The sequence below is a fragment of the Uranotaenia lowii genome, chromosome 2 (genome assembly GCF_029784155.1).
Source record: "Uranotaenia lowii strain MFRU-FL chromosome 2, ASM2978415v1, whole genome shotgun sequence".
Lineage (NCBI taxonomy): Eukaryota > Metazoa > Arthropoda > Insecta > Diptera > Culicidae > Uranotaenia > Uranotaenia lowii.
Window position 1 is genome coordinate 91,828,983 of NC_073692.1, and position 25,033 is coordinate 91,854,015.

Consider the following 25,033-nt stretch of genomic DNA (forward strand, 5'->3'; position numbering starts at 1 on the left):
TTTCGGTTGCTGCCGCGCTGCCGTTTGTTTGTCTGCAATTGTGAAGACCGAGTTTGTTGTTGTTATTCACCGGGCAGACCTGAACTGTTTGGCGGAGGATTCATAAACATGATTTTTTTTCTTTTGACTCGTAAGCTCAGTGCAGACTTTCAATTGTGAAACCTTGTGCTATTTGAAACTTTAGCTTGATAGAAATTAGTTCAAATTCAAGAATGTTGCAATTAAAATATATACGAGCATGGGGTGTCCTTTCCGGAAATTCCCGGGAATTTAAAAATTTCGAAAACTCCGATTCCCGAGAATTTTTGGATCCAATAAATAGTGCTAAATTACGAAAAAAAAAAATACACGACCTCTGGGACTGACGGTTTGAGGTAATTTTCGAATTTATCTAACTTTGGGGTCGTAAAAGCTTCGTTTTTAGTTCAAAACTCATCCATGATTTTTTGCAGAATTTTTAAGTAACGTTTAGGGGATATAAGGGCATAATGAGCACCCAGGGCATAATAAGCACTCTTTTTCTCTACAAAAGTACGTATTTTTTAAACAAATTTTCATGAGGATTTACATCTTTACAAAGATATTTAATAATAACCAGCTAGGTTCTCGAGTGACGAAAATATTATAATTTTTGAGCACCACCAAATAAGCTTTTATGACCTTTAACTTATCTTGATCTGAAATGTACGCACTGCAACATGATTTACACATTGTTTCTCAATTTTCACCGTCATAAAACCGTCATAAATTTTTACTTTGATCCATTTTAAAACGCGTTTTTACTTAAATTTGTTGACCTGCGGTGCACAGAGCACTATTAATCAGGGCAAGATGAGCGTTTTCTGCCGTATATTCTAGCAGCGAATTCAACTCGATGAAGTCAACTGAATAAAAGAGCTACAGCGTGACTTGTTTCATCTGTCGGTTTGGCTGATTACCTCTCTGACACCTTACCAATAAGCCAAATCGTGAGATGAAACAAGTCAAGCTGTAGCTCTATTATTCAGTTGACTTCATCGAGTCGAATTCCCTGCTAGATTCCTCGGCAGAAAACGCTCATCGTGCCTCGATTAATGGTGTCTATACTGCCCCAGGTTTTTATCTACTTTTTCAAGTTTCATCCAATTAGGCAATAGACTTTTTGAGTGTCTGAACACGAAACAATGATGTAATTCACTTATTATAGCTGTTCTATATGGTTAAATAAGCATTTTCCTTAAGGTGGTCATTATGCCATTATCTCCCCTATATGAGTAAATAAGAACTTTTATATTTGTATGGGAAAATTTAATAATTTGTACTGAAAAATCAACATGATTTTTGTTTCTTCTGTGGAACCAAGCCTGCTTTTGGTTTATGTGTCGATTTCAAAATTTCAGAACTTCGAAACTTATTAAACAAATAAGTTGTACGGTGTAAGGCCTTTTGGCAACGATAAATAAAAAAAAAACCAATTGACATCACTGCTGGGTGCCTTGCGAGGTAATGCATAACTTATTGCGGAAATTGCACCCATTTAGACTCCTGTGCAAATAATTTCCACGCAGAAATATTTTCGCGACGCATACATAGACAATGGTATATGATTTTAATCGCCGGAATTTTGTATGATTATAATTTTAATGGCATGTGCGGCGGAATGAAAACTAGAGAGAATTTATTTTATAGAAATTTGAAAGAAATGTGGATAGACAGGCATTAGTGCGCCAATAGGAGAAAGCTTGATAGGTGTTGAAATTTTAGGCTATAGAGCATGTTGATGAAAAGCTCCCATGGATTACTCCCGCCTTTGCTCTACACTAGCTAACTATACATGACAAATTCAGAACAAGCAAAAACGTAACTCTCTAGTTTTCATTCTGCCACACATGCCATTAAAATTATAACCATACAAAATTACGGCGATTCAAATCATATAATAAACAATCATTGGCAAAAAGAAAAAATACAACAAGAAAATACGTTTCAAAAATTGACACTTGGCCAAAAAGTAAGAACGCGGAATAAGTAAAATGTGAAATGCGAAAAAAATCGACAAGTAGCAACTATTCGCAGCGAATCTGAAAAAAAAAATGGCAACGTCGCTAGGACTGTTCTCGCATAAGGAAAGCTCAGTAGGCCCATGAGTTGTTAGGTTTTTGCTCGTTTGAAGTGTGCCTAAAAACACGCTCTCAAACCACTGGGCTCGCTATACAAGGGAATTCTCTTTCTGAGTTTGTCATGTATAGTTAGCTAGTGTAGAGCAAAGGCACGAGCAATTCATGGGAGCTTTTCATCAACATGCCCTCTAGCCTAAAATTTCAACACCTATCGAGCTTTCTCCTATTGGCGCACTAAAGTCTATCCACCTTTCTTTCAAATTCTCTCTAGTTTTCATTCCGCCGCACATGCCATTGAAATTATAATCATATACATAGACAATCGATGACAGTTTTCCAAATCAGCCGTTGCTTGCTTCTGATTTTCGAATCACATTTCCAAACGGCATAATCGCTGTTGTTTTGAACGAAAACTGTTATGAAATGTGAACCAAGGAGTTTTATAATGAAAGTTGATGGACCTACATTTGAAAAGAACAAAACAGAATGCATTCTGTACATTCCGGTACTGGAATGTTAGTGAATCATATAAATCATAGATTATTCGGGCGTTTTTTTTTTAATTACTGATAAATAGCTTAAATTAAGATATCATCGACTTTTTTTTATTAGATACGCCAGTCGCAATTATTTTTAAAATAAATTTGATCTTAAAATGTAAAGCATAACGATGTCATTGTCTATGTATGCGTCAGTGAGCTGATTATACTGCGCGCAAATTATTTCACCGGGACACTAAATAGGTGCAATCAGCACAGTTTGTTGAGGATGGCAACGATGCGTTTGAATGTTGATTTTTTAGTAGAAATAATTTGAAGCAACTAAACTCTGATGTTGATCCTTTTGTTTTATACTCCCTTTTCAACTTTTGGCACATGATTGTTCTCATAAGGAATGTGGTGGTATTAGTGAGAGCGGAATTTTTATCTTTCAAATCAGGGGCGGGATTATGGAACTCGAAACAACCGAGTTTCGTTCGATTCGACCAACTTTGGCAATACCGATCTCAATTCGAATGGAACGTTTCGAGATGATCTACTACCCGATTTACTCGAAATCTAGAACGTTAAAATTTAGAACTCGAACGAGATTCGTAATACTGATTCTAATTCGATTCGAGTTCAACTCGAAACGGGTAACTCGAATCGAATAGGATTCATAATTTCACCCCAGGTTCTCGCAATAGTCTAAAAATTCATGCAATTGACAATATTTTCAAGCAATACATTGCGAGGCACCAGCAGCAATGTCAATTGAATATATTGTCTTCCATTGCCAAAAGACATATCTACCCCTTTTCAAAAGCTTATTACTTTTTTGCCTTATGAGATACGAAGTTACGGTCTTGGTCAAAGTTGTCCAGCGGAAAATTTCCTTTGAAAAATTTATAAACAAACCATAAGCAGGTTTGGTTCCACAGAATAACCAAAAATGACGTTGATTTTTTTTCACTTCCATCTGTACCGTTGCGCCGTCCACACGTAAGCCAGAGCATCATATCGTTGCTGTGTACCTGCAGGAACATTTTACATTTTTTATTTTATTCTTACCTGTTTTTCAATAAGAAATTTTCAGTGCTAAAATTATTTTAATTTTCTTTTATTCATATTTTTCTCTTTTCTTTCTAGCATGAGGAGGTCATCGGCCGGCGTCAAAGTCGGAACAAAATGGATTGCCGAACCTAATCCAGGTCCATCTGCCAAAAAAGAACCAACACGAAAATATCAGTAGTGTTGGTTTTGCTCCTGAGCTTTATTTGATCCATTTTTAAAAGGATCAGGTTAATAATTAGCAAATTCTTGAAAAGGCTCGTCTTATGTTTCATTGTCGAGTCAAATTTGAACCTTTTCGAAAATCTTCTACCAATTTTCTTCAAAATATTACGCAATGTAGTCGTTGTCTTGCTTTTTGTCATGGCACTAAAAATTGTAGAATGAATGCTAGATGCATGCTTTGCGGCTCATTCGATCATGAAAAATCTAAATGCCTTTTTGGTGGTGATAAACCACAAACAGATTTTTTCAAGTGTGCGAATTGCGCAGGTAATCATTCCTCCAACTCCATAGACTGTCCCATTACACAATGGGGAAAAAAGTGTATAAACCGCGAAGAAATTCAATATCTTTCATGCTGCATGACCCAAATCTATGAAAATATACTTTTCTTTTGTGAAAATTTCCGGAGAATCGATTGGACATAGTTTCAAACGCCGCACAAGCTTATGAACGGAGATGTACTGCCTTTTTAACCCCTAATTCACCTATATTTTGTAAACATTCCAGAAAAACACTCATTAAAACCAGAAAATTTTGAACGAAAATAAACCTATGGAGTGTAATTTTTTCTGAGGAATCGAATGAAGGCTGTTTTGGCCACCGCACGCTTCATAAAATGGAGTTATGGCTGTTTTTACCCTCAATTCCCCTATATTTTTCAATGATTTCAGAAAAAAGCTTATTCGAACTGAAAATTTTGAACCAAATGGGTTGTATCTTGTGTGATTTTTTCCGGGAAATCGAATGAATGCTGTTTGAGCCGCCGCACGCTTTGGAAAATGGAGTTATGGCTGTTTTACCCCCAATTCCCCTACATTTTTCAAATTGTTAAGAAAATGCATGTTCGGACTTGAAAATTTTCAACCAAATGGAACGTATCATGTGTGGTTTTTTTCGAGGAATGCAAGGAAGCCTATTTGACACACCGCACACATCGGAAACAGGAGTTATGGCTGTTTTACCCTCAATTCTCTTTCATTTTTCAAAAAGTTCAGAAAAACCATGATCGGACTTGAAAATATTGAACCAAACGAGACTTATCTTATGCAATTTTCTCCGAGGAATCTAATGGAGCATATTTGTGCCACCGCACGCTTTGAAATAGTGAGTTAAGGCTGTTTTTACCCTCCATTCTCCTACATTTTTCAATGATTTCAGAAAAATGTAGGGGAATTGAGGGTAAAAACAGCCATAACTCACTATTTCAAAGAATGCGGTGGTTCAAAATGCCTCCACTGGGTTCCTCGGAAAAAATGCTTAAGATAAATCTCGTTTGGTTCAATATTTTCAAGTCCGATCATGGTTTTTCTGAACTTTTGAAAAATGAAAGAGAATTGAGGTTAAAACAGCCATAACTCTTGTTTCCGATGTGTGCGGTGTGTCAAATAGGCTTCCTTGCATTCCTCGAAAAAAATCACACATGATACGTTCCATTTGGTTGAAAATTTTCAAGTCCGAACATGCTTTTTCTGGGCTATTTGAAAAATATAGGGAAATTGAGGGTAAAACAGCCATAACTTCTGTTTCCAATCCGTGCGGTGGCTCAAATGAGCTTCGTTGGATTCCTTGGAAAAAATTTCATAAGATACAACCCATTTGGTTCAAAATTTTCAAGTCCGAACATGCTTTTTTTCTTAAATCATTGAAAACTGTAGGGGAATTTAGGGTAAAAACAGCCATAACTCCATTTTCCATAGCTTGCGGTGGCTCAAACAGCCTTCATTGGATTCCTCGGAAAAAATCACTCAAGATACGTCCCAAAAGATTCAAAATTTTCAAGTCCGAACATGCGTTTTTTTAACAATTTGAAAAATGTAGGGGAATTGAAAGTAAAACAGCCATTACTTAATTTTCCGAAGCGTGCGGCGGCTCAAACAGCCTTCATTCGATTCCTCGGAAAAAACTCCACAAAATACTTTGCTTTTGGTTCAAAATTATCTGATCTCATCATGCTTTTTCTGAGCTATTTGAAAAATGTTGGGCAATTGAGGGTAAAACAGCCATAACTCCTGTTCCTAATCCGTGCGGTGGCTCAAATAGGCTTCGTTGGATTTCTCGAAAAAAAATCACATAGGATCCATTCCATTTGGTTCAAAATTTTCAAGTCCGAACATGCTTTTTTCTTAAATCATTGAAAAATGTAGGGGAATTGAGGGTAAAAACAGCCATAACTCCATTTTCCGAAGCTTGCGGTGGCTCAAACAGCCTTTATTGGATTCCTCGGAAAAATTTACATAAGATACGACACAAAAGATTGAAAATTTTCAAGTCCGAACATGCATTTTCTTAACAATTTGAAAAATGTAGGGGAATTGAGGGTAAAACAGCCATAACTCCGTTTTCCAAAGCGTGCGGGGGCTCAAACAGCATTCATTCGATTTCTCGGAAAAAATCACACAAGATGCAACCCATTCGATTCAAAATTTTCAGTTCGAATTAACTTTTTTCTGAAATCATTGAAAAATATAGGGGAATTGAGGGTAAAAACAGCCATAACTTCATTTTCTGAAGCGTGCGGTGGCCAAAACAGCCTTCATTCGATTCCTCAGAAAAAAATACACACCATTAGTCTGTTTTTGTTCAAAATTCTCTGGTTTTAATGAGTGTTTTTCTTGAATGTTTACAAAATATAGGGGAATTAGGGGTTAAAAAGGCACTATATCTCCGTTCGTAAGCTTGTGCGGCGTTTGAAACTATGTCCAATCGATTCTCCGGGAATTTTTACAAAAGGAAAGTATATTTTCATAGATTTTGGTCATGTAGCACGAAAGATATTGAATTTCTTCGCGGTTTGTACACTTATTTCCCCATTGTGCGTTAGGGCAAAAATTATTGCTTTTAGGATAAATTCCAAAGTTGTCAGAAAAGTTTCTTCTCCTCCTTCCTCTTTTTCGTCTTCACACGTCAGGCCGGCAAACAATCTGCCTGTTCACGGTCAGCCTTGGCCTACATTAGAATCACGTCTTGGTAATGCTCGAAGTGATTTTATTGTTACCTGTGCAGATTCAGCGCCACAGACTCGTTGTTTAACGTTCTCAGAGGTGGTTGAAAATTGATTGACAACTTCTGGTATAACTAATAAAAATGGGAAAAAACCAAGTCTCAACGTTTATGTGAAGGCTTGGGAAAGTCATCGAAATTAAAATTCAAATACCTGTTCTTCTCCTTCATTTTCTGATCCTAACAATTTTGTTGATTTGGGTGATATTACTTAGGAAATTTTTTAATTTTTGCATCAAAATTTAATGGAAATGATGCAACTTATGTTAAAGCAAATTCAATGTTTGAAGCTTACCAAACTTTCTTTAATAATGCTTACAAAATTATTAAAACTATACGATTCCCTCATGGATCTAAATAGATATTTAAATATTATGAATTGGAACGCTAGATCTTTGCTGGCTAACCAAAATGAATTCTTTTTATTTTTGAAAACCCAAAACATACATATTGCTGCCATCACTGAATCTTTTTTAAAGCCAGACAATAACTGGAAAAATAAATGCTTTTTTTTTAATTTACGAAATGATCGACTTGATCGACAAAGTGGGGGTGTAGCTATTGTCATCAATAGTCGTCTTAAATTTAGACTTCTTCTTTCTTTCAATACAAAAGTCACAATTGGAATTGATTTAGAAACTTCTATGGGGAAAATTATAATTGTTGCCGAATACTTGCCTTTTCAATGTAGCGGTGAATAGAAAAAAATTTTGAAGGGAGATTTACAAAAACTCATCAGAAACAAATCTAAATTTTAGTTATTGGTGACTTTAATGCAAAACACCGATCTTGGAATAAAATTTCATCAAATTTAAATGGGAATATTTAATTAAATGACTGCTCTGCAGGTTATTATACTGTTGAATATCCTAATGGGCATACTTGTTTTTCTTCGATTAGAAATCCTTCCACAATTGATTTGGTTCTAACGGATTTAGGTGAGCATTGTAGTCAATTAGTTACTCATGCGGACCTCGATTCAGACCACCTTCCAGTAACTTTTTCTTTATCCCAAAATGAAATTGAAAATCCTTCAAAATCAACTTTTAAGTTTCAAAAAGCTGACTGGGAGCGAAAAAATTGAAAAAAATAAATCAACCTTTGATTGGTGATGATCTTCAGTTTTTGATGCGACTGAAAAACATTCGTCGATGCCAATAGCAACGTACTAGGGATCCTTATTTGAAATTTATTTATTGCGACCTTCAAAAAGAGATCAGACGTAGCACACAGGAGTATTCACCCAAAAACCTGGCCAAAACTCAAAATTTAAATTTCATTGGTTACTTTTATGTAAATGTTTATTTGATTCTTGAATAAATTTAGCACCATGTTCCGATCATTTTTTTTGACATTTGATTTGTTTATAAGCTGTAGCAGCTGTCGAAACATTAGTATTTTTATGAGATAGATTTTTTCTACAAATCGTTGAATCAGCGCGACTAAGTCAAATCTATGAATGAAACTTTCTTAAGTGACTGAAAATTAAAATGAGAAATGGAGAACTGTAATGGAGGAATGTTAAATAATTTTGAGTATAATAGATAAAAATCGATGATTATAAAGACAGTGTATACTGCTTTGAAATTCTTTTATTTATTTTTTGTTTTGAACGTTAATATTTTTACAAATAAGTGTTTTTGTTTATGTTCCCAGCAAGTCCCGGCAAAATGTTTGATATCATTTGAAAATTGATAACTTCAAAAATGATGTGCAAAAGAAAAAAATCGCACAAACTCGCGCAAATTTGAAATTTTTAAGTTTGAAGTTTAAAAATATTGACAGTTTTTTTCCACAAAAAAGTAACCTAGGGCTTCGTTTAAATTAATGCTCAGTGAAATTTATGTTCTTTTTCGAATATTATCAATTGTTATTTAACTTTTATAAACAAATAAAAAAAACTAGATTTTTTTGATTTTAAAACTTTTTTAACCTGGATGATCTATAATGTCACATAAATGTCAAAAATATTCTAAATGAAAAATAAGAAAAAAATTGAAAACAGTAAAAAATATATTAAAAGATCTGAAAAATGTTTGATTAGTCAAAACAAACTATTTTATTGACTTCAAAACTAAAAAAATATTTTTGGCCAACTTTTCTTCTACGTACTCCTGTGTGCGTTGTTTAAATTTCATTCGTAATGAAAATTTTGATAAAGCAGTAGAGGACATAAAACCGTACTCAAAGCCATTTTGGAAATAAACTAAAATTCTGAAAAAGCCTCAGAAGCCAATTCCTAATTTGAAAGATGGGTATAAACTGCTTTTAACTAATGCAGAAAAAGCTCAAAAATTAGTCCAACAATTTGAGTTTGCTCATGATTATAATTTGATTTGATTTGAAATTCGTTTATTTGGAAGGGTGCCGTGCGCTATACCGATTAAACACCCTTGATTATAATTTGAACATTGTTAGTCCAATTGATGCTCAAATTTCCCTTGAGTTTGAAGATATTCTTTGTGAACAAAATGTATTTGAAAGTTCTTGTGAGACAAAAATTGATGAACTTAAATTGATTTTCAAAAAATTTAAAAATATGAAAGCTCCGGGGGAAGATGGGATTTTCTATATTCTTATTAAAAAGTTGCCTAAAAGCACTTTAAATTCTTTAGTTAAAATCTTCAATAAATGTTTTTACTTCGTTCATTTTCCCAATAAGTGGAAAAATGCCAAAGTAACTCCAATTTTGAAACCTGGAAAAAATGCTTCTGAGCCTTCAAGTTATCCACCAATTAGTTTGCTTTCTTCCTTAAGTAAACTATTTGAGAGAGTTATTTTGAATAGAATGATGATTCACATTAATAAGAATTCTATTATCCCTGATGGACAATTTGGTTTTCGTCATGGACATTCTACTACACATCAACTTTTGAGTGTAACTAATATGATTAATGCTAGCAAATCTGAAAGTTATTCAACTGGTGTTGTTCTTCTTGATACTGAAAAAGCTTTTGACAGTGTTTGGCACAAAGGTTTAGTAGCTAAATTAGCTCGATTTGATTTTCTTGTATATCTCACCCAAATTATTCAAAATTATTTGACTAGCCGAACTATACAAGTGAGCTACCAAAATTCATGCTCTGCAAGGACACCCATTAGAGCTGGTGTCCCTCAGGGCAGTATACTGGGGCCAATTTTATACAATATTTTTACTTCTGATCTTCCTGATGTACCAGAAGGAAAAGGTAGAAGATTATTTGCTGATGATACTTTGCTTTCAGCCAAAGGTCGGAATTTACAGGTGGTACGCAGCAGATTGCTACAAAATTTAAATTCCTTTATGAATTACTTGAAAATGTGGAAAATTTCTCCTTACGCTTCAAAAACTCAACTTAATTTATTTCCCCATAAGCCAAGAGCAAATTTTTTAAAACCTAATGAAAATCATTCCATCACTTTTAATGGGGTTTCATTAGGATGGTCTGATTACGTGAAGTACTTGGGACTTAATCTTATTGTCAAAAATCTCATTGAAGATATTCAATCTAAATGTAATAAATACACTAAACCTCTTTATTCTCTCATCAACAGGAAATCCAAGTTGTGTCTGCGGAATAAGATGCTGATATATAAACAGGTGTTCCGACCAGCGATAATGTATGCAGTTCCGATTTGGTCTAGCTGCTACGCGACGAGGAAAGAAGCCATCCAGAGGATTCAGAACAAGATTCTGAAAATGATTTTGCGGCTTCCACTTTGGCACAGCACCGAAGATCTTCATCGGATTGCGGGCATTGAATCGATCGAAGAGATGGCCAACAAAATGATCTCTAACTTCAGAGGAAAATCGATGCAGTCTTCCATCGCAGAGATTCGCTCTCTCCACAATTTAGTTAGTTCTTAGGATCTAGGATTAAGTTTATACATTTTTTTTGCTCTGCAGGATATTCTCCTATATATCAAATACTTGATTGCTATAGCAAATTTAAATCAAATAAACAATGTTTAGAATTTACTGAATCAAAGAGTTGAACTGATCATAATTGATCTGAACACTTAGTTTGCTGATGATTAAAAGACTAATAAAGACTGATTAAAAAAAATACATACAAACAAAGACACAGTAATTGCTGTTTTTATATCTACAGTCCCCCCACGATCATTAGTCACTTAACGTATCATTTCACCACAAAATGTTCGTTCATTCGGGTGTTAGTGGACCAAACATCAAGCTTTGCATGAATTTCAGTCACTAAATATTCCCTCTTTGATTTCAAACATGGTTTTGTTTCCAATTTGGTTGAAAAATAAAATAATTTACCGAAACAATCAAAGTTTTTCAAAACCACAATTATGGGTCAAAATTGAAGCTTGTAACAATTATTAGTCATATTGCCCACAATTATTAGTCACATAGAAGTCCATGGCAACACCCGAATATCAACATGAAAATCAACAAGTTTCTGGCAAACATTCAGGGGCATTATTCGCTAGTATACGTTCAAGGGGCAACTGGGTTGAGCTAGCAACCAAGAAATGTTTTGTTTTGCTAGCGAAAAAGTGACCCATGATTGTGTGGAACTTGGTGGATTCTGTAACAATTATGGGTCACTTTTATTTTGCTAAATATTATTGAATTTTCGCATTTCATTTGCTCAGTTTTATTTGGAAAATGTAAACTCTTCTTTTGAGCTTATATGAGACCAATTTATTTGGTTGGAATCTTTGAAATACCCGCATAAGAGGCTTAACGGTTTAAGATGTCAACCTTATAACATTAGAATTTCATGCGATAGTTCCACAGCTTATAGTTCACCTTTGATAAAAAGTATTCAAACAGCAATTTTACTGTTATCAAACGCACAAATAATATTTTTAATGCATTTTAATGATATTGTCGATAAACTAAAAATAATAATATGATATAATTTCCTTTGGTTTAGTAGACATCAGCAGTTCCAATGATCGGTGACTAATAATTGTGTGTGACCCATGATTGTGGGGGGACTGTATATATATAAAAATGAATGTTTGTCTGTCTGTCTGTTCCCTATAGACTCGGAAACTACTGAACCGATCATCGTCAAAATTGTTATCTGAGGGTTTTTGAGGCCGGGGATGGTTTCTGTAATAGTCAAAACTCCATCCGACTTATGGGATGGGGGGCTTCCATACAAAATTTGTAGTTTTTCGGAACAAATTAAAGTCATGACATCCATTTTCTCGAAAGTTTTTCTTCCTTTGGGCGGTTTGTTTTTCGTCTCCAAGGTCGAGGCGTCGAGCCAACGTCGCAAAAGGGTAGTAACTATGGCATAGCATACTTTTCAATGGAAATATTTTGGCGCGTATTTCTCAACCAAGAATGCAAAGGGTGGCGATATGAAGCCTTGATGTGATTTTTTTTTTCTACTTGATTCCTAGCTTATTTGTACAGCACATGGTTATAAATGACGCCTCGATGAGACCCAGATTGACATTTTGTCGATCGAATAAAACATATACATTTTTTTTTGCCAAAATCTGAAATTGAAAAGTCATGTCATCCATTTTTAGAGATTTTCTTTTATTTGAGGGGTTTGTTTTTCGTCTCTATGGTCAAGCAAACGTCGTCTCAAGTGTATAGTAACTAAAGCATACTGTTCATTGATCGCTGGAAAAATTTCACAATCAGGCGCCTGTTTTTCAACCAAGTACCTATGTTTCTTATGCACTAGGGGCGATATGCAACCTAGATGTGTTTTTTTCTTGCTAAATTGCACGTGGTAATAAATGACGCCTAGATGTGACACGGATTGGTATTTTATCAATCGAATCATAACCAATTGAAAGATTAGCAAAAATACTTCCATATTTAGTTCGTGTTAACGTAGGTAGCATTCGACTTTTCATTCAAGGGACATTAGAACATGTTCAAACGTTCAACTTTTTCTGTTAAAAAAAAAAATAAAAATTATGTTTTCTTCTAGAAATTGTTACTTCGGCCCAAAAACACAACTGAAGCGAATTTAGAAATGAAACTGGGAGCTTTTTATTTTAAATATATCTGAACAAACCATCGTACTTTTTTATTACATACCAATTCAAGTACGTACTTAACATGAAAAGTGTTTTTGTGTGACATGGCTGCATAAAAGAGGCTTTTGATCCGCTTCGTTTTTGTAAAGCGAGACTTTAGAACTGATATTTAACAGGACGCAAATTTTTTATGAGAAATTTGCAGTATACCCTTAAAGTGTTAAAAACAATATTCCCTCCTGTCAACTTACATAAGGGGGGGGGGGGGGTGTAAGTTCAAACGTCGAACTTTTAAGAAATTCATCTTCAAAATGATTCAATATGTTGGGAAGATCTGAAGGAGTATTCTTAAATGTCTTTGTAAATGATCTTTGTCATTCCCTTTGAACGGCATTCGTTAAAAGTGAAGTAAAAACATAAATTTATACTGCAGAAATACTGCAGATATATCAGTGAAACTTGATAGACCAAAAAAACAGGAATACGTATTGAATCCATTTTAAAGCCATTACTCTGACGCATCTGTAAATAGGCTTTGCATTGACACTTGCCCAAATATACGGGACAAATGTAAACTTAAAAGTTTGTTTTTGCAAGCATTTTTGAATATTTGACCTTTTGCAACTGGTATTTTTTTGAATATTTATATTTTTTGCCGTATTAAATTTATTAAAAAAAAATTGCACTGTATTTAATACATAACTAATTTAAAATATTTTTCATTACCATGATAGGTGCTGTATTGGAAAACTTCAAGCTATAATGTCTCATGTCCACGAGTTTGGAATATGGCAAAACATTTTTTTTAACTTAATTTTGGCGTGAAAAGAATAGATATTCAAACTGATTCGTAGGCGAGGATGGTGAAAAAAACTGTTTGAAAATGGTTATTAAAAATCCTTTCCATCTTTTTTTTTCAAATTTCTATAGCTTATTTTTTCAACTCCAAAAAATACCCCAAATGCTCTCTAAAATATAAATTTGAATAAATTTTTACAAATTACATTTTTTTTCCGAAAGGTGTAGCAAAGCACAACGGGTCAGCTAGTACATTATATTTGGAACAGTCTGGCCTGGCACGGTTGCCCAGATTTCAGAAAATGCCTGGTTTTGCCCGGATTTGTTCACTTTATTTCGCAAATCAAACAAAAAAAATCAATTGTGATGTAGTTTTTTTTTATTTAGCCATCGAAACTAATTTTTTGAGTAGATTATGCAAAAATAAAGTGAAAGATTTTTCGAAGCCTAGAATACGATTTAAAATCTGTTTATTATCTTGATGATAAACATATTTTTTATCTTGATTTTTATTGTGTAATTTCTTGGTTTTGAAAAAAATTGCTCGGATAATGTCTGGATTTTTGGTCGTCAATTCAGAAATGAAATGCCCGGACTTCTCGCTGGGATACCTGAATTCTCATCACTCAAAATACCACAATTTGTATAAAAGCCAAACTAATTCCTGTACAAACACTTCTTGTCTTCTCGCCACCAGCCGCCAAAAAAAAATTTAACTTCTGATACAGCTCCTCAGTTTGTTTTTTTTAACATTCACGTTTTAACTCAGCTTTTATTTAGTGAATTGTCGTTTTAAATCAGCCAAAATGATTGCTGGGATGTACTCTTAAAATAAATGGTCTGATATCCATGGTTTATGCTGAAAAAAAAGTTTAGGTTAACCACCAACAATGATTGTGGAAGATTATCATATCGAAGCATCCTTGAACTATTTCTGTTTCGTTACTTAAGAAATGGTAATCATCCAGTGCCATCGATAAATACGTCTTAGACCAAAATAACAGGACACTCGTACCGAGAACGAGCTTAACTCTAGGATTAAACGGAAAAGATGATTGATTTTCATTCCCACTTCATGTATTTGGTAGCCAGAGGGGAAAAGGTCACTCGTAATGCTGCCCCCATCTGACCGTATAATCCCCGACACTCATGGGCAAGCAATAATAATATTCGGAAAACGATGTAATTGGATTAAGTCCTTGGGAGCCAAAGCCAATGCAATGGTAGCCAGGGATCGGATTCGTCAGCTAAGGTACAGAGCATCTACCAGGAGAAAACCAAATACTTAGTTGAAAGAAGGATTTGAATTTACTTACTTAATCGCCGTATCTGATTCTGCAGTTCTTCTGGCAGCTAGAGTTTCTATATCACGTTGAAGGGGAATCCAGAAGAGCTGCTTAAGAAAAGTTCTCTGTCTGTACACATGTAGGATGTAGCAAGGCGAGTCCTTTTGGCAGGATATGTGTGGTTTGGTGCCCGGATCCGGTTCTGCAGAAGCAACCGTCGTCGTTGTCGTCGTTCTTTCGGATGTCACTTGCACTGGGAGACCATCTTTCATGGTTTGTTCGTTTCTCGTTGTCGCTTGGCATCAATGTTGGTTTCCAAGATTGAGCTTCGTTTAGTGGCTAGAGCACCGTCTTCAGGTTCCAGGGGCGTTCGAGGAGGATTCATACAGTTATTTCTTTTATCAATGAGAAACAAATATGAAAAAAAATATGATTTTTTCTAGTTTTTCTCGAGATATATCAAATCGAGTAGGTTTATTTGAAATTTAAGTAATTTTTTTCAATAAGATATGAAATAAACAAGAAATTGGCGCTTTCAAACATACTCAAAATGTCAAAATGCACTAATGATTGAAGTGGTACACTAGATCTCATTGTGGCTGAAAACCTACACAATTTAGACCAAGGTTGCAAATTCTTAGAGCAAGTTCACTGGTGTTGGGAAAAAGTGGTAGAAATTTTGACATTTTGATAATTTTACCATGCAAAAATGTTTTCAAGATCTTGGGGCGTTGTATTTTCTTACAACACTGTTTCTATTTCAGCCGTATTTGATAGAAATATTGCTATTTTTGCATCACAGCATGCGAAAATACAACACGTGTTGTAAAAAATCTAGAAGGCCACAGATCTTGAAAATGTTTTTGCATGGCAAAATTTTCAAAATGTGCCGTAAGTGTCAAAATTTCTACCACTTTTTCCCAACACCAGTGAACTTGCTCTTATGAGATTGAGATTTTTATGAGTTGGATTCCCTCTTTGAATTTCACTATGATGTTAATAAATCTAATCGTAAGCATCACAAGTAATAGTTGCCTTGGACGTTTTTTCATCCTGAGAGCCACAAGCAGAAAAACTTCTTTTGCGAGGACAGAGATGCCAGATCGAAGGCATCTAAAGCATAAAAAAATAATATTTTCGCTATTTCTAGAAAAATTAAAGTTTGACTTGTAGGGAACAAATGGAAAAAAAAATACTAAACAAACTAAATGTAAAGAAAAATATGCATAAAATCAGCAATTCGAGAAAAAGTTTGAATTGAGGTGCAGGATAGAGTAAAACGAAAAGCGGATACATGTCAAACAGGAGTCGCTTGTACCGTTAGGAATAAGTTCAGCTAAAGAGGGAAACAGATAGCAACATATTAGAGAAAAATGTATATTACAGTCACAGTAAGCTTTGAAAATAAGAACCAGATTTAAGACATTTGTTAACGCGAACGGAAGTGTTTTTATTAAGTTTGAAAATATTAAGCGATATCCGTTTAAAATCACTACAAGACTTAAAAAAGTATTCTAGTTCAGAAGCAACTGAACTAACCACAACTTTTTAAAACGCTGCCAATCAATTGTTAAGCACCAGTTTTACCATTTCAAAACATCTTTTTAAAGAACATACATTAACAAATAGAGTTTTATCAGGATTTGATAGGAATTTATTAATCATATTTCTGTCTCAAGTGAATAACTTTGTTTCTTGGCTTTTTTCTTGACGGAGTTTGCAGATTAATGTTTCGTTTATGTTACTGGATAAACAGCAAAAATTCTTCTGGTGTGGTAAGTCTCACACTGTGTTCGGGAGATTGAAGACATGCAATTTATAAAATTTAACTGCTCACAGTAATGAATTTTAAAAGCTGATTGAAACGTGGATGCAAAATGTTTACATTTCCATCATGGACAAAGAACCGTAAATTTCGAAATTCCAATATTAAAAGCTCTTTAAAGAAACACAATGATTTTAGCGAAGCTGTGAAGCAGTGAAGCTGTGAAGCTAAAATACTAAAATAAAAATTATCAAAATCTGAATAGTTTTTTGGCTACTTTGATCATTCAGAAAATCATTTGGTGTTAAAAATTCTCACGCAGTTATGTGGAGTTTTAACAATATTGAAGAAAATAATTCCTTATTCTTGAAGAAACAGGTTTCTTATATTCGAGCATAAAAATTTGTTCAGTTTAGAGAAATTGACAAACCGCGTTTTTTTGGTAACCAGTCAAATGCATAAAAATAAAATTCTTCTTTAGTTATCATAACGATTGGTGGATTCTGTTTTAAGCGATTGTTATGTACATTTGTAAAAATACCGAGAAACTATGCAAAAGTTTTCATTAACTTTATTAAAATTGCGAATTTAGCCTGTAAATTGATCAATTCCATTCTGAAGGGTAAAATATAATCTGATAGCTGAAAGATTTGTTTTAAAGATTGTGACCTCCTAGGGTTGTTCCAAATCTTGTGTAAGGCCTCTTAGAGATTTTTCTATTGAAAATCCGCTTGAGCTTCATGACCACTCTTAAGTGTTTTGGAGAAAGCAGGAATATCAAGGACTTGTTTTTGGAATGTTTGAAAATCGTCTAATTTAAAGAAAATCTTGTTCAAACCATTGTAGTTGGATTGAAACAAATGACACCTTATAAAGAAACCTCTTCAAACATTTACCATTTTATTGAGAAAGAATCAATTGATTTAAGGGGGGGGGTAGGGTCTAACGGGTATAAAAAAAACACCATTTTCACGATTTTTTTCTAGAGCTATCGTTCAAGCAAATGTATTCAAATTTTTTGCATTATACAAAGCATTGTAAAAAGAAAATTTAGTAATTTTTTCGTAGAAAAATATTAAAAAATGAGCCGGTAACGGAGCATTTTCGAGGATGCCTTTTAAAAAACAGGATTTGCGGTGGACACTGTATCTCAGCACAGAATCATTTCATGTCAAAAAATCAGAGCAAAATATTTCGAAAAGATGTTTTTCTGGACCCCAACGTTTTTATTTCACTGAAAATTTTTTTTTTATGAAATTTTTGTGGCTGTTTGAAGTAAAAACTACGATTTTTCACTTAAAAATCCGCCATTTTTCACCTCTAAAATCTCCCCAAAGTAAAAAAATCAAAAAAAAAAAAACGTTGGGGTCTGGTATTTTATACGTAGAAAATATGTTCCAAATTTGAAAAGAATCGGATAAGTAGTTTTCAAATGACGATGTCCACGGACTTTAAAAATGTGCTTTTGAGAAAAACGCGTTTGAAGTTTCTGCTCTTGCTTTCTTGCAGTATTAGATAGGAGGAGATAAAGGCCTATATCTTCTACAGTTTTGCTTCAATTTACTTGAAAATTTGACACAACATTCTTGAAATGTTTTACAATAAGAAAATAAAAAAATAAAAAAATCGATTTTTCGAAAGTGTTAGACCCTACCCCCCCTTAAAAAAGTAGCGTAATTCTGAATTTAAAAATAAGAAATTTAAATCAAATAAAGATTAACATAGAACGAATTTATAGTCCTTAGTAGGGGAGAGTGGGGTAACGTGGGCCATGGGGAAACGGGGGCCACTTTAAATATCTCAGCTGTGTGTTGAGATAAAAATCTCAATCCAATTGCCATCGTCGTCGCTTTGCGTGAGCACGTTTTTCTATATGTTGTTGACTTATGTACGTATCATATACTTATTTTATTTAACTAGCCTAGAAAAATGTACATACATAAACAAGCACCCGCAAAATTGCATCCGTGGGAGGACTAAAGTACATAACAAAACTATGCTCATACGCTTATGATCTTAGTTTTTTCATGTTCTCTCACATGGAAAAGGAATTTTTGATGAATCATCGATAAGTCACACAAACGCAACCAATTTGCAAATCATTGCTTGTGGGGAATCGTGGGCCACATTTTGTGGGGTATCTTGGGCCACCTATATTTTGGTGTTTTTATACACATTCTGAATTTAAAATACTTTATTACTATCTGTAAAGTTTTTTTTATGCCAAATGAAGAGTTATGAAAAATGTTTTGTCCATCTTTTCTAATGCGACAGAGACGAACGTAAATCCTATATAAGGAATTTTGCCAAATAGTTCGCGAGCCAGGTTTTAGAAGTTATTCGATCAGTGCACAGTGGTTTAAAACTCTAAAAAAGTGATCATGGGCTATTTTAAGGCTTAAATGTCAAAATAGCCTCATGGTATGTTCTACAATGTTTCATCATTTTAAAATACCCATATTTTGTTGTAATTTTTTTCCTGATCAATTCACCTATAAGTGAGATAATTTTTCTTTTTTTTTTTTGTATTTATCATTTTATCACTATGATGTCTTCAAGAAAGTTGTAGATCATCTAAATTTAAGAAACTTTGTAAAAGACGTCAAAGCTTTATCTTTTGAAACAACATGTTTTAAACACATTTTTTCAAAAACTAACCGAAAAAAATGAACTTTTCGTTTGACTTTTTTCAAAGCGAGTTTTGAGACTAATTTTGTATGAGAGAGTTGTGACAATTGAAAAACTGCACAAGTTCATTGAAGACGTTAAGTCACTATTTTGAAGTCTAATGGTACTTTTTGGGTGATTTCATTACAAAATTGCATGTTTTGATTGTTCAATATCTCTGAAAATTGCACACATACCAAAACAAAGATATATACATGAGAAAGGGCAATCTTTCAACTTTCATGGACATATAGTTTCATTTGTATGCATGACGTTTTACTACTAAAATAACTTTTAGTAGCAAATTGTCTCCACTTTTGGCTGAAGTTTTCATGAGCGACTTGGAAGCAGATTTGGAGAAAAGAGAAAGACTTTTCCCACGAGTCTGGTGGTGCTACGTCGATGACATCTTTGCCTCGGTAAAGGAGCGTTATCTCACGCAGACATTAGAGCTTCTAAACTCCAAACACAGGTCGATAAAATATGCTGTAGAAAAGGAAGTTGAGGGAAAACTCCCTTTCCTTGACTTCTTAATCTCATGGAAAGAAGACAACACCATCAAATTTGGAATTTTTCGGAAACCAACCTCAACCGACTGATACATAACAGCCGATTCCAACCACTTTGGTACGCAAAAACAAGCCGCCTTCCATTCCATGGTGGACCGCCTCTACAATATCCCTATGGAAAAGGCAGAATTCGAAGAGGAAAAGCATAAAATCCTTGAGGCAGGTTTTTTGAACGGTTTTGACAACGAATTTGTTCTCAAAATTCTCCGGAAACATGTCCGAAAAAAGTACCGAAGTGATGCAACCAACTTCAGGCCAGATCCCGCCAGATGAGAGATCCGGAATTTATGATTCCCTGTGAGAGTTGCCCAGTCGTTTACATTGGCCAAACTCGACGAAAATTTAAAGTTCGACTTAAAGACATAGAAATGCTGTAGACAACAACAGGGTCGATGAATCTAGCGTAGCCACCCACGCAACGGAAAAAAAGAAGTTATGAAGCAAAGACAAAAAGTGGACCATGATACCCCACTCCCCCCTACAATTTTGCAAATGTGACTCTTTTTTAAGTCAACAGCTTAAATTAAAAAAAATCTTGTGTGATGTGTGAGTTTGGATATGATTTTCTTTCTTTTGGTTGGTGATTAACCCATTGAATTTTTATCCAAAGCGTCGTGTCGGCAACTAAACATTATTAAACTATAGTCAAAGTGGTGTTCACAAAATTCATAACGCAATATTTTGAAAACGTTTTATTATTATTTTTTGTTGAGCGCTGATGTGGTCTAGTGGATAGGCTGGCGCGATAGGCTTGTAACCCAGGCGTACTAAGTTCGATTCCCGGTATCGGAAAGAAAAACTTTTGGGTTCGAATCCCACAAGTTGCAGGCAGGTAAGATGTGTTTCATAGTAGAAAAATCATATATTTCAGAGGAAATGCATCTGGGGTTAATCTGAAGAGACTATTGCAAGCGGAGTGGATTGCCAACCATTGTAGGTCTCTGAAGGTTGGATGTCTTCTCTCGACGAACCATCGGCCGCACAGTGGTCCAAAACCCAGAAAAGCTGGCAGAAATTCGATTTTTGAAGCGCTCATAATTATCTATTCAAATATTTTATCGTGTTTCGGCATTTTCAAGCTAAATGAAACCATAAAAATGATAGTGTTAAGTTAACCCGTTTCGGGGTTCTCAAAGAAATGCTAAGAAAAGATTGAATATTTTTTGAAAAATTCGCAAAGATCGCTTACATTGAAAAACGAATAGATATTTAAATCGCGAATATATATATTGCTTTGCAATTATTTTTTTATTTTTGTTAGGCATATTTTACACTTTATCAAATAAAAATTTGTGATTTGGAATAAAGTTGAAATTTTTTATATGGAATTTAGTTGCAAAAACGATAAATATTTTGGATTTCATAACTTCAATTAGAGATTTTAAAAAAACTCCACATAACTCCACTCTAATTTTACGTTGTATAGATTCCCACATTTCTGGGCTACAAAATATGGCAAATTGGGCTGCCTTTTTTGCCATTTCTGGAGAACGTCGTCAAAGAGTTGAACCACTTTTTTCATCAAATTTGACTTCTAAGCCAATAACCTCCCGGATCACGAGCTAAATTGATATTTAATCAGATCCCTAGGTTGATTTTTCTCAAAAATCCATTCATTAAACATCCTTTTCATATTTTGAAGCACTATCAGTATGAATTTCTGTGACATTTTTATTATTAGGAAAACTCCCAAAACATAATTAAATTTCGGTTTCTCAAATATTCTTCTGATTATTGTTCAAATCATAGAATTTTTTTTTGCTATTCAATATTCAGGAATTTCTATATTGACTCGTTAATGAATGAAAAATTTAAAAAGTGATAGATTTTGCAGCAATCTGTTGGAAAAATTTTAATACAAGAATTTACTTACTGAGATATTAAAATAAATTAAATTTTTTCTAATTCTTACAATTAAAAAAGAAATTTTAAAGAAAATATGAAAATAGTATGTTATTTTTTATGAAATTATGATTATTGAACAATTTTGAAAGGTTTCAGAGCAAAAATTGTTGAAAACAGATTTTTTGCCAGCTTTTTTGAGAATTGGACCACTGGAAGCCTGAGAAGCATTTCGAAGGCCAAACCACACAGACATAGGCTGGACCTTGCTACCGACTGTTGAACAAGGGTATATCTTTCGGAATTGAAATACAATTAAATCAACTGACACACAATTCAAATTTATTCAAAAACCGTAAGCAGACTCCGTTCCACAGAAGATGATGATTATTTTACAAATCCAAATATTGATTTTTTTTAAACAAACAGAACAGTAAAAAAAAAGAGCCATATGAATGTTTCTGAAAAAATCTTCACAAACACCAAAACAAGCTTGTTAGATTCCTGGGTTTGTGAAATTTCAAAATGACGAAATTCTATTCAGTCTAATATGATATCTCGCTATGTCCCAATAAATTTGGGCCAAAAGTTCTTTGGAATTCTTTTTATTTTTATTATTTATCTGTCATTTTCATCAACTGCTGAGTGTGCCTTTTCCATAAATGTGGAAAAGTATTTCGATAAAATGAATCATCTAACCCAGCGGTCGGCAACCTTTTGAGACAGAAGAGCCAAAAATGGCAAATTAGGGAAATGTCAAAGTTTCAAAGAGCCGCAACTCATTTGATCCTTACTACAAATAATGGTGATCGCTAAGATACATTGCATCCTGATGTTAACTCAGTTTTATTACCATTTTTACAACGCCACAGATTTTCGTTGTTTATTGGCAAACGGAAGCGATTTTCATTTTCATAACGGGTACAGCTTAGTAAAGTTGAAATTTTGGCGATTTACCATTGTGACCTGATAAAATTTATAATTTTAAACTTTGATGCAATTCTTTCCTTACACCTATTTCCAGATAAAAAATAGACTTTGGATGTGTTCTGTTGAATAATTAAAAAGAAGCATTGAAAATTGTATATCATAAAAATGCATACCACAAGATGTAAATTAATATAAAAAAAACTATACGAAGGTTTGTTTCTATTATTTTTTCTTCAAATTCTACAAATAAACCTTCAAATTTTTTTCGGTTTTAAACATCCGTTAAAATCCCTTGAGGTTCATTCGTTTGTTATGCACATAAAACTATCATTTTAAATAGATAAATATTTTTCGGGCCTTAGAATAAATAAATCAATAAATTTTTATTCATAAATGCTCATTTTACGGATTGAAAAAAAAATTAGTCAAAATTTGACAAAATTTAACAATCGGTCGCGAGATGTGATCTATAAAATGTGGTTATAAAATTGCTTAAAAATTTTCTTCATTACAAGCATTCCGATTCAGCTCTCCAGTTCTCATTTTGATTTCTGATAAAATTAAAAAAAGGTTTCAAAAATTATATTTTTGATATCGAAAATTTAAGTTCAAATTCTTAATTCTGTTCGAAATCGTAATTGAAGGGTTGTTTCTTCTCCATACTAATGAAATCTTAAAAATAAAGTCTAAACCTCTGAGTTTCAATAATATCATGGATTCCGATTGATCCTTCTGTCAAAGTTTCTATGAATTCTAATCACAAATTCATATTTTAAAATTTTTATGCAATTAGTTATTTGGAATTTAATCTATTTGATTTTTTCAAACAGATATTTTAATTTGTTGAATGAATTCTTAGTTTTCACTTGCGAATTTGTAATTATATTAGTTTGTTGGCGGTTCCCTGGCCGAAAATGTTAATCAATTTTAATGATATAAGAGTCGTTGTGTGAATAATTTATTCTAATTATCAATATTTCAAAACAAAACAATTTCAAATATTTCAAACAGTCGAAAAAAAAATTTTAAAATTCTTTTAAATCTTGACCGATTTACTGTTTTTCAGTGTATCTTGGATTTTTGAAATCGTCAAGAATAGATTCAACCGATGATTTAGAAATATGCTGGGGTCCGATGAAAGTTTTGATAGCTATCTCGGATCTTCCATAACAACAATAAATCTGACATAATAATAGACATCTATAGGCTTTGCTTGGCTGTATTTCATTTTTCAACGAACCGATTTTTGAAACTCAAATTTTAGTTTTTTGACGTTATTTTGACCATCACTTCATAGAACAAACCAAAACCAAAATTCTGATAAAGACTTAGAAATCAAAATCAACTTTTAGAACAGCCATGACGTTTAAAAATAATTGCAGAATTAGGAATTAGGTTTAGAATAAAAAAAAAGATGTAAAAATTGTTAGAAGATATATTAAAGTTTATGGAAGAAAATGCTTCTTTACCAAATAAAGTTTCTCCTTCGAAAAAATTCTTAAAAATATTCATACAAAAAAAAAATTCTAAAATTAGACCAGCACTCAGCTCCCGGTTTATAAAAGTAATTTATAACAAACTTGAAAATTTTGTTCATTTTAACTCATGTTCAAAATTAGAACAAAGAGCTTGATTTTTTTTCATTTTTTTTTTTGAAAAGGAACATTGAGAGATGGAATTCAATATTTGAAAAATTTAAAAACAAAATGTTTTAGGAAAGAAATTTTAGTGCACAAAAAAATTATGATCAGTATTCAAAGCATTATTAAAATCATCATCTAATGTTCATATTTGATCAGAACGGTGGTAAAGCAAGTTTATTTTTAATATATTCAATTCAAGAAAAACAAACCCAATTAATCCCAAATAATCTTAACAGTGAGGACTTTATTTGACAATTAAAAAATACTCGGTTTTTATCCGATTAAATCAGAAAATGGAATTAACGGATAACTTCCCGTGCCCCGAAGAAAAATTTCTCCAGGCTTCCAAATGCTATACCAGACTTTTATGAAGAACGATTACTGATTTCTGAATTTCAACTGGGTTGCAATCTGACAAGATGCTGTTTATTTGTTCTATTCATAGTAGTCCTGGGAAATATTAACTGAACTGAAGGAACTTTTGTTGCGTCCGTTTACTCTCGAAAATTTCGAGGATTTTCAAAATATTCACACATTGAGCTAAAGAGCCGCAGTTATACATCCAAAGAGCCGCATGCGGCTCGCGAGCCGCAGGTTGCCGACCTATGATCTAACCAAATAAGAAAATCACTTTAAAAATGTTCATTTCCGGTCTTATTTTGGATGCAGTAAAGGTTTTATGAATGCATTGAACATATCCT